Source organism: Larus michahellis, chromosome 5 (genome assembly GCF_964199755.1).
Source record: "Larus michahellis chromosome 5, bLarMic1.1, whole genome shotgun sequence".
NCBI lineage: Eukaryota > Metazoa > Chordata > Aves > Charadriiformes > Laridae > Larus > Larus michahellis.
The window spans coordinates 29191850-29201863 of record NC_133900.1 but is presented as its reverse complement, the minus strand read 5'-3'; positions in this window follow the sequence as shown (position 1 = coordinate 29201863).

Below are 10014 nucleotides of genomic sequence, written 5' to 3'. Positions count from 1 at the left end.
TTTAAATTTGAGATATTTTTAGGGAAAGCAGATTCCTTTTGTGTTAAAACCAAGGTTCATCTGACAAGCAGTTAATGATAAACTACATTTTTAGCAGGACCTGAAGTGTTACAATGCCTTCTATTTTCCATATAGACTGTAGCCAGTAGTTGTTGCTGAAGGTGTTTCCAATTAAAAACACCGTGTTTGTCTTTAACGAGAGCAATTATTTTAACGTTTATTTTTTTCATTCCTGGAGAATATTTGATTTCAGGTTTGAAAGCTTTGCAAGAAACTTGAATCTAATTCTGGAGTTCAAAAGTGCTGTCACCTGACTTGTAGATGATACATCAATATATCGGACTGAGGTGGTGCAAAGCTCGTTTGAGAGAGCTCATTTGCAAATGTGAAACCTTTTGGTTTGACTAATCCTTGTGGAATTAGCATGTCCTAAAGTTAGAAATTAATCTCTGTGATCATGTGTGCTATCACTATATCAAAGATGGAATGTATTATAAAGGGCAAGTTCTTTCAAGAAAACATGAGATACATTATTTTTTCCACAGCTTTTGAGACAGTATAACCTGGACATGCTCCTGTACCTCATGTCAAAACAGCAAATTTGCTGGGGATTTTCAGTGGAAATTTGATACAAAGGCCAAATCACACAATAAAGACATGTGCCCTGCATTACCTGGGGTTGGTTTAATTAAAGAGCTGAAGAAATACTTCTGGTAACAGATGCAAATTTTTATACTGTAAATTGTTAATATTAATGATAGAATCATTGAGATAGTTTTGTCACCCATAATCAATTTGTATAACATTTTCTGAAATGCAATACTGAATCAATCATCACTATGAACAGTGATGACTATGATCTGTGCTTGCCTGGTAGGAGAGTTTGAGAGGATTTAACCAATGTTTATGCATCGCCTTTCATATATTTTGCACTTTGTTAGCTCAGTTCATCCTGTATTTCGTCAAAAAGGTTAGACCTTTTTTTATTCATTACCTATAATGGGTGTGTCAAAATTGGATGGTTAATGAAATAACTGTGTAATGTGAGCTGAATTCCAAATAGACCTATTTTTTCCTTAAAGCTTTAGTGGGCCTCAGCACTTGTCACAGTTAACCACGATCCTGGCTTCGGTGTGCACTTACTAAGCCAAACTTTAGGCATCCATGCATCTATTTTAGTACTTGCCATTGCTCACAGTGGACTTTGTATTCCTTGCACTATCATCCGATTCTCATACTTTTCTCAAGCATGGGATTTAGAGAGAAAACTCTTTTGTGTGTACCATGAAAATGTCTGTAATAGCAAAAATATTCAGACTTGGGCTATATCTAGGAGGCTAAACGAAGGACATTTTAAACTTATTACCTTCTCAAAGAAGTAATTAAAATGGATTTTGATGTGAAAATAAAAGATTGTTTTTATATGCAACCATGTGTTTGCCTGACCCTTTCATCTTTCTTTGTACCTTTAGACGATATGTGATGAGTGTAGCTGTGGGGACAAGAGGAAATCTGAGAAGAAATGAGGGAAAATACAAAAAGAAAGGCTGAGGAACAATGGAAGGGTAATATCCGAGAGAGTGCTGGGTCTGTGTGCCACAAAGTCTTTTGCTTGCAATTCTGCTATGTACATGGCAAGGGTGCTGGGGTGTCTGCAGACAGGTAGCGATTATAGGATGGATGAAGATGCTGCCAGCTTATTGCAATGCATGGGGCTCTATATATGCCCAGTTACGACAAGGTGGGGCAGCTATAAAATTCAAGTGTGGAACAAAGGCACTAGGGGAATTTGAAGAATGTACTTGAAGCTGACCTTAAAGCCTGCCTGTGTCCCAATGGAAGTTGTGAGAGCTTTATGAAGAACATTGCCTATAATCTGAAAAAGGGAGAGTAGTTTATGCATTTATTGCAAGAAAGAGGGGTACGCATCAGTAGCAATTCTGGCTAGGGTATGAATCCTAGACATAATATACTACACTAGCCCATTGTGAGCTATGATTTTCTTTTAAAAACAACCAATTTGTTAGATTTGTGGCTGGGAGATAGACCAACTTGCATTTCCTTCACGAGCCTAGATGAGATTTCAAAATGAACCTTTTTTTAACTATCTATCTAACTGGGTGTAGACTGGAAACACACTGACCTGAATGCCATCTGTCACAGAATTCATTGCATTGTTCTAGGTGTTACAGTCAGCCACAGAAGCTCCAGGCTAGCACTGTCACTTTCCTTGGTTGAAAATCAGGAGTTTTCAATAGAGTGGATGCTTTCTCTTTTCTTTTTAAACCACTGAAAAAAAAAATTCCTCTGAATTTCAGAAGATCAAAATTCACATCAGAATGGAGGTATGATTAATGTGTCATTTTTATAAACTATTTTTTATAAATCTGAAAGGCTCCCTTGCTAAACAGTGGCAAAATCAAGCTGAAATATCAGTCTGAAACAGCCTATAGCAAGGAGAGAGTTCTTTTTACGAAGCTGTGTAGTTAATCATCAGTGTTCAGGACAGGAATCTTTTTAATTGATAAGGCAGAAAGCAACTATGAACAAAAGCATATAGTCTTTCCAAAGACCTAAGTAAAAAAGATGCAGTTTTTACAAGTTTCTGTTTTTTAGGAAATACCATCCTAACCTTGTGTTTAGAAAAGAATGTGAAATTGCTCCAATTATTGCAGCAAGTTCAATAGCACCTGTCAGGTACGTATTTTAAATATAATTGATCTAATTTTAGGTCTGGTATTTTGAAAGACACTTGATTGGCTTAAGAGTGTTAAGAAAGAAGTTGACTGTACAAACAACTGTAACTAACGACTCATAATAGTGGAATACCAGTTTACCGGCAATGTGTGAATTACTACATTTTGGACATGACATTCTGACAAGAAAATACTTTTTTTTAACGAGTAATCAAATATTTGGCACATCTTTTTAAGGAGGAGTCGAAGGAATTTGGTAATGGTGTGGAGGTTTGGTTTTGTTTTGTTTTCTATGGAACTAAGGTGACTGAGAGAGGACTCAGTGAAATACTTCATGTCCAGAGAAGGCTAAAATGGAATGTGTTTTTTTTATTCTCTCTTAATACAGGAGAAAGGAGCTTTACGTATGTGTGTATTGAGGGCAAGCATAGAGTATTCCAGTGTTGCCTCAGACAGAGATCAAGTAGTTTCTTCTGAGGCCTCTGGTTCGGGCTACTGGTACTTGGGACATGCTACTGGACTAGATGGAAAGTAAGAACAGTCCAAAATGACAATTGCTAGCAGATTCAGTGCAACTCTAATTTAAATTCAATGAGTCACTTGTTCAGTCAACTAAACAAGAGCTTTGTTGATATATTTTTAGTTGTTTCATTCATTTAGGCATACAGTTGTAGGAAACCTTTAGTGTCCTCAAACAGCTGTTTCTCTAAACCTTCAAAAAGTAGATTCATAAACAAATCTCCAGATCATATTCTTGTTTAACTCTTTCTCACTTATTTTTTCCAGTTTAATACTTTTTTAGAAAAACAGGAACAAAACAATATGTGTAGCCTGCTTTGTAATATTTTCCAGTCTCTAAAACAATGACACCTTTGTCAATGAAAAAGGAAATTAAGTCCAATACCCGTAAGTACCTTTTTTTGTAAGAACCTGATTTAATTAATGACGCTGAAGTCTAATGCCACAGGCTGATCGGATCGACTTCTGAGTCATGTGTCTTGAATTTTGTGTTGCTAAGATTTGGCCAAACATTTGAGTCTCCAAAAATAACTTGTACCAATTATATTTTTTGTTTCATAGCCCAGTCCCTTGTGTTTAAGATTATGTGGATGTTAAATCACAGAGGGAGAAAGAGGACAATATAAGAGCGTGGTAAGGAGCCAGGTATAGAGCACGGCAAATTAAATTCAGAATAATATTACTTTCTCTTTTAATGTTACTGTTCTCTTTTCTCTGTCTTTTAAATTTTATCCTTACTTGACTTTGGTTAGAGCCTTCTTCTATGGTGGTTATTTTTCCAGAGCACGCTCTCAGGTCTTGACTGACCTGTTCTGGTTTCTCACTGATTGGTTTAAAAAACAAAAATACTTGATATTTCTTGTTCTCTAGCATAAAAGTGACATGGTGGAGTGAGTTCCTTCCTGCAGAAGCAGGAGGGTGAAAACAGGAATCATATCACTCCTGCTTGTTCTTGGACTCAAACTTCCCAGCTGATTACAACCTGCAATTCTAGTGTTTGCTGTCATGTCTGCATTGCATCAATATCCACAAAACACTCAGTTCCAGGGGTTCTGAGTTCAGCTTAAAATCTGAGCAAAATATTTTTAAGTAGAAGATTGCCCCCAATTAATTCTCAACATCACGAAAGAATCTCTCTAGAATGGCAGAGGCACATTTTCATGGACAAAAGTGCTGCTTATTTGTTCTTTAGCTTGCTTGAGCATTCTTTACTCTTTGACAGAGGAGCAGACATTCCCTTTGGATAGGGTAATCAGCAGCAGGAACAATGCAAGCCACGTTTTTCACAAGGCAGAAAAATAACGGTCTTTGTTCTGGTCATGCACAGTGATTGAATAGACATTATGTCCAATGTCTGTATGAGCTATTTCTTTGAAACTATAACAGGGACTTCATGAGGAGAGGTAGCTAATAAAGTTCCTTGTTTATTGATAGGAAAAAGTGACATTTTCTTGTGTCTTTAACAATGACTTAGCTCTAGAGATTGCCTGAATGTGAGTTGGTGCACACAAAAGTTCAGCCGGTCACAAGATGATTAAGTTTTCAGTTTCTTACGACTGAAGATTCACATAGAAATGAATTCTGGATGAAATTACATTAGAGAAAAAATAGTGATTCTTAAAGCTTATTGACCTTCATAAAGAAAGTAGAAGAATGGTAATGAAAATTCTTCTAAGCATTGATCAGCCAAAAATGATGCCAAAAAAAGGAATAATGGCTAAATAATTGCCTTATTTTTTTTTTTAATAAAAGATTGGAAGTGCTGAGAATTAGCAGGTAGACATTCGGAAGGGTGCTCAGGACAAGCAGAACACGTAAATGTTAGTTTGGTGGCTGGGACATGAAGCAAGAATTTTTAGTATAACTATTTATGTGCAAGTCCGCCTTAGAAGAAAGCATTAAATTGGCAACCTGATCAAACAGATTCTAAACAAGCAAAAACGCTGTGGTGAAGGGGAATGCATCAGTAGCAAAGAAGAAATTCCTACAGGAAACACAGAAGTAAGATTTAAGTAAAGAATAAAAATACCCTGCTGAAGAGTACTCAGTTCCCTGAGTGGAAAGACTTCATTCACCAATCTTTCGGCTTATAAAATCACGGGCAAGAATTGCAAGGAGGAAGAATAGTGAGAATTCACCAGTTCCAATAAATGGATCCATGAAAGATCTTCAGTAGAGTTAAGACAAATCTGGTCTGGGGGACAAAAGACGGTATTCTTGTACATGATTTGTTCTTTATATTTAGTATTAATTTCAGAGTTGAGGTAATTGCTTTGAAACGACCTACGGAAGGGGAAACCCTAGACTTAGGCTGAAGGAAAGAAAAAGATTGGCTTTCTTAGTCTGATGAGGCTACATAGGCAAGGAGCCATGTGATTGACACTTTTGCCATCAAAGGAGTCTAACTGTACTGTAAAAATGAGATGGGCCACATGTTAAGTGGGAAAAGCCAGGACAGTATTTGATGGCAAAAGCCAGCTAGAGAGATAGCTGGAGTGAACTTGGACAGCACGGCTTGAATGATTTTCAGTCTTGCTGAGAAGAATACTGAAACAGAAAGGAGAAATAAATGATGAAGATTATGTACTTTTATAGGATCTGTTATAGTCAAAACATATCCTTGCATATCTTTCTGATTCTTCGCAGTTATGGGAAGTTCTGGGCAGAATGAATTGACAAAACTTTAACTATAGGAAGCCCATTACAGTACTAAGAACTTGTGATTCATCAAAAGGGCAGGGGGACAGGCTTGGAGGAAGTTGAAGTCAAATGTCACCACCTAAAAATATATCTGAAATTATGACGTTTCTTCCTCTGATGAATATTTGGAGTAAATTCCACAAAAGGCTGTGCTCTTTATGAACTGTGTGATGCCAACCTTGCGTGGGCTGAGGATAAAACATAGGAATGGGTTCTGAAAAGATGCTCTAAATAACTTGTTGACAACATCCTGGGAACTGGCATTTGACAATGTTTCTAAGCCCACAGCCATTTCAGCAAATGCCAGTAGCTCAAGACTTAGCAGAGTGGTACTCCAGTTACAGTGAGATGAATCCTGTCACACGCTTCAGGCAGCTTTCAGATGCCAAGAATAAGCATACACAAATAGCAAGAGTGTCCGGTGAGAGGTTGGGCCATGGGAGAGATTCAGAAGATGCTTGATAATTTCAGCAAAGTGACAGGTAGGTCGTAAGCCACCTGCAGTATTGACAAAATAGTAATAGTCAGACAAAGTGCCCTTATTAATGCATTTCAAATCTATCTCAAAAAATTATTATACCGGGAAAGTCTCTAAGGATGACTGACCATCTATTAAGAAAACCATAGATGACTGAGTTTTTCAGTATGATAAAGGAGCCTGTGAAGATGCAACTGAACGGCCTCCTTTCATCACTGTGCAAACCTGGCGTGTATAAGTAACCACTGATGACCACAGACAAACAAAAACTATCCGCGTTTTTTTGAGTTGGCCTCAGTAGTCATCAGGGACCTGTGTTCTGCCTGGCACTTTTGTGCAATAGGGGGGAGCTTTTTATTTATATGCAGCAGTTTCATTGCAGTTCCACCATCCTCAAAGGTCAGGAGTTTATGAGAAACAGCCCTGCCGGCTGCCATAATGTTGCCACTTGCAGAGCTTAACATATCCACTGCCCAAGGTAAAGCAGCTGCCATTTACAATGCAGCATACCATTTCCTTCTTTGATGTTGGCTGACTGCTTTTTCTAGTTTTGTGGAAATTGTGTTTCTCAGTAATTCTGCAATTCAACTGGTCACAGAAAAACAATTGCTTTGGGTTCAGCACTCCAGTCGCAAGAGTAATATTTCAAGCCCTAACCACTTTGCCTGAGCAGTGACTGCCAAGAGCTTTGCTGCATCAAAAAGACTTGGTTTTCTTCTTCTAAGCTACTGAATAGTGACCACATTACTTCTAGTAATAGTCAGTCCAGTTGGGTAGTCAGAAGAAATCCTGGCTATGGATTGGAGGTAAATTTTCATCATAAATTGATCTATATTAAACATGTGAAGCTAAGATACGGCAGTCTTTTCTGTACAATTATCTGAATGAAACAATATGCTTAATCCGATGGTCCCTGATAAAAACAGAGTGATGTGTCATGTCAATATGGTCATTTATTCATCACGGGTGCAGCTGTAGCAAGAGTTCTCAACACTCATGCAGCAGTACAGGCAAACCATTCAGCCTTACTTATAATGCTTTCTTCTTTTGAATTGGTCTGCACTTAATAGATTGTTCTTCATCTTACAACGAAAGTGTTAGTAGTAGCTGAATACTTTGATCCACAGAACACTATGAATTTTTAATGACTGATAATTTCTGACGCTATAATTGCTTTGTTGTGTAGTCGTGAACAGGTGCCTGTCCTTGGCAGTAGAGGAAAAGGAATGTTGATGTCAATTGCTAGTTAGTATTTGCTACTAGAACCTCTTGTAGACTTAAGACTGAGAAAAGAAATGTCCGTTTCATATGCTCATGCAATGGCAACTTGTGTTTGGAACAGGTGTTGAAGTGCATAGCATGAAAACCTATCCTGAAGTCCCCGTTTTTTTGTCCCCTTATTTTGCCTTTACTTTTAATAACGTTTTCTAAACTATTAGATATATTAATGAATATTTCTCTTATTTCTGAGTATCAGGCCTACGTTAAATTGTACAGATTTAAAAAATACTTAAGTGGCCCCTGGAAAGCATATGATAGAGATATTCTCTTACCCAAGGACCCAATCTCTTTGGATTTCTCTGGGAGAAAAAAGAAATGTACTTATTTAGAGCTGTGTTGACGGTTAAGACAAGAATCTGTCCCTTCCATAAGACAGGCCTAGTCCAGTGTTTTTAATGCAGTCAACGTGAGTTTGATATTGGCTTCAGTGAGCTCAGGATCAGTTTCTCCTTCATGTCTGGAAGCAAAGAACTGTCACTCTGGGTATTTAATCCTGGAACGTGAAGATGAGCCTGTGATCCAGCAACATTCGAGGAGAGTCCCCGCCCTTGGTCTGCATGTTTTGCAGCAATGAGCGACTATGAGCATTGAGAATGTGTGCAGGAATGAGTGTCTTTGACTTCTATGCCAAGATACATAAGGTAGGTCCTTCTATAAGTCTCTCTAGAAATACATAGATGATATTAGAATTTTACTGTTTGGCACAGATATTTTAGGTATTTAGGTTTCTTCTTATGACATGTTCTGCCTTGCTTGTCAACCCAGTTCTAAATAAGGCAGCCAAACTCAAACGCGCAAATGGAGAGGTTTCTTTAGCATTGGGAAACACATGCAAACTCTCAGAATAGATTTCTCATGCCCCTCTCCCCTTACTAGAGTCTTGTTTCATTTTGGAAAACTGGGCACCTATGGCTAATTTTCAAAGCACTGCCCAAGAGGTTCACCAAACCCTCTCCTATGGGCATTGCTGAGAAGGATTTGGGTGGGTACTCCCTTTTATAACTTTGTCCTAAGGTACTCCCTTTTATAACTTTGTCCTAATGCCCAGTTGACCTTAACTCCAATAGGATTGAAATACAGAATGGCCCTGAAGTACTCTAGTTTTTAATAAAGATGCTAATAAAGATGGGGTGTATCTCATAGATGGTGATTTTGGATTAGCTACTGTGTTTGTTGCTATTGCAGTTTCAGTTTGGTAACTTGTGATGTGGCTTGAGACTGTGAAGCTTTTTTTTTATATAGCGTATAAGGCAGTGAGTCTCAGAAATGCTCTCTTGTTACTTTAAGGTGGCTGGTGTATTCCTACCGATGTCATGTGTTAGTTCTAGTAAAGTCACAGAAGGCTTCTGTGTATTTTATCTCATAGCACTAATGGGAATTTTATCATAATTAACTTAGTTTGCACTTTGAGAAATAAAATTTTCTACAATATTGTGTAATGATTTTTGGTAGAAATTAAGTATAAACATTAACATATTTCCTTTGAAGGATGTGTATTTTTACTGTATAGAACTAAACTTATGTTGCATTCTGAGAGTAACGAATGATATTTAAAAGTTTTCAGTGCTTTGCAACACCACTTGGGAAGAAGGTTGCATTTTATTTCTGATGCAATTAATGTAGAAAACCAAATTAAGTTTCTTATTTTCCTTCTATTTTGTGGCCTAATTTGTTCTCTCTAAGTGATCTCAGCAATAATAAATTAACAATTACTTTTCACTTTTGAATACTACCTTACATACAAAGATCTCAGTGCACTTTATAACAGCTATTAAATTCAGTAAGTCTCCTTCATGCAAAAGGGAAGTATTGGTCCTTTTTATGATAAAAAGGTGAATAGTGAGGTGCAGAGATCTTGCAGAGTATGCCAAGATCACGCAGAAAGCCTGTGGCAGGGATGTAGATGGAATGAAGGAATCTTTTAATATGCTGTGCGTATGGTAATAGCAGCCACAGAATTTGTCTGTGCATTCTTAGACATTTTAATTTACAAAGTCTTACTGTGCCTGATTTCACTGTTGCTTTTCATAGTTTGTCAGTTGACAGCCCAGTGTAAGGCAAAGGCTATGCCAACCAATACATACTGGCAATTATAAAGGAGGTAGCTCTATTTTTCCAGAATCTGTGTGTTCGCTCTTCAGCTAGGCAGACGTTGCTCACGGCCATGTAGCCGAGTAGACATTTTGTAAGAATGTACCTGACTGTTAGTGACCACATTGCTTGCTGTTTGTTGGTTATACAATCACTTGTACGCTGCTCTGTTACCAAGTGATTTTCCCTGGTCCTTAATGCTTAACCCAGTGCTTACTACTTGCCTGATCTGTCCCTAAGGCGATTCAG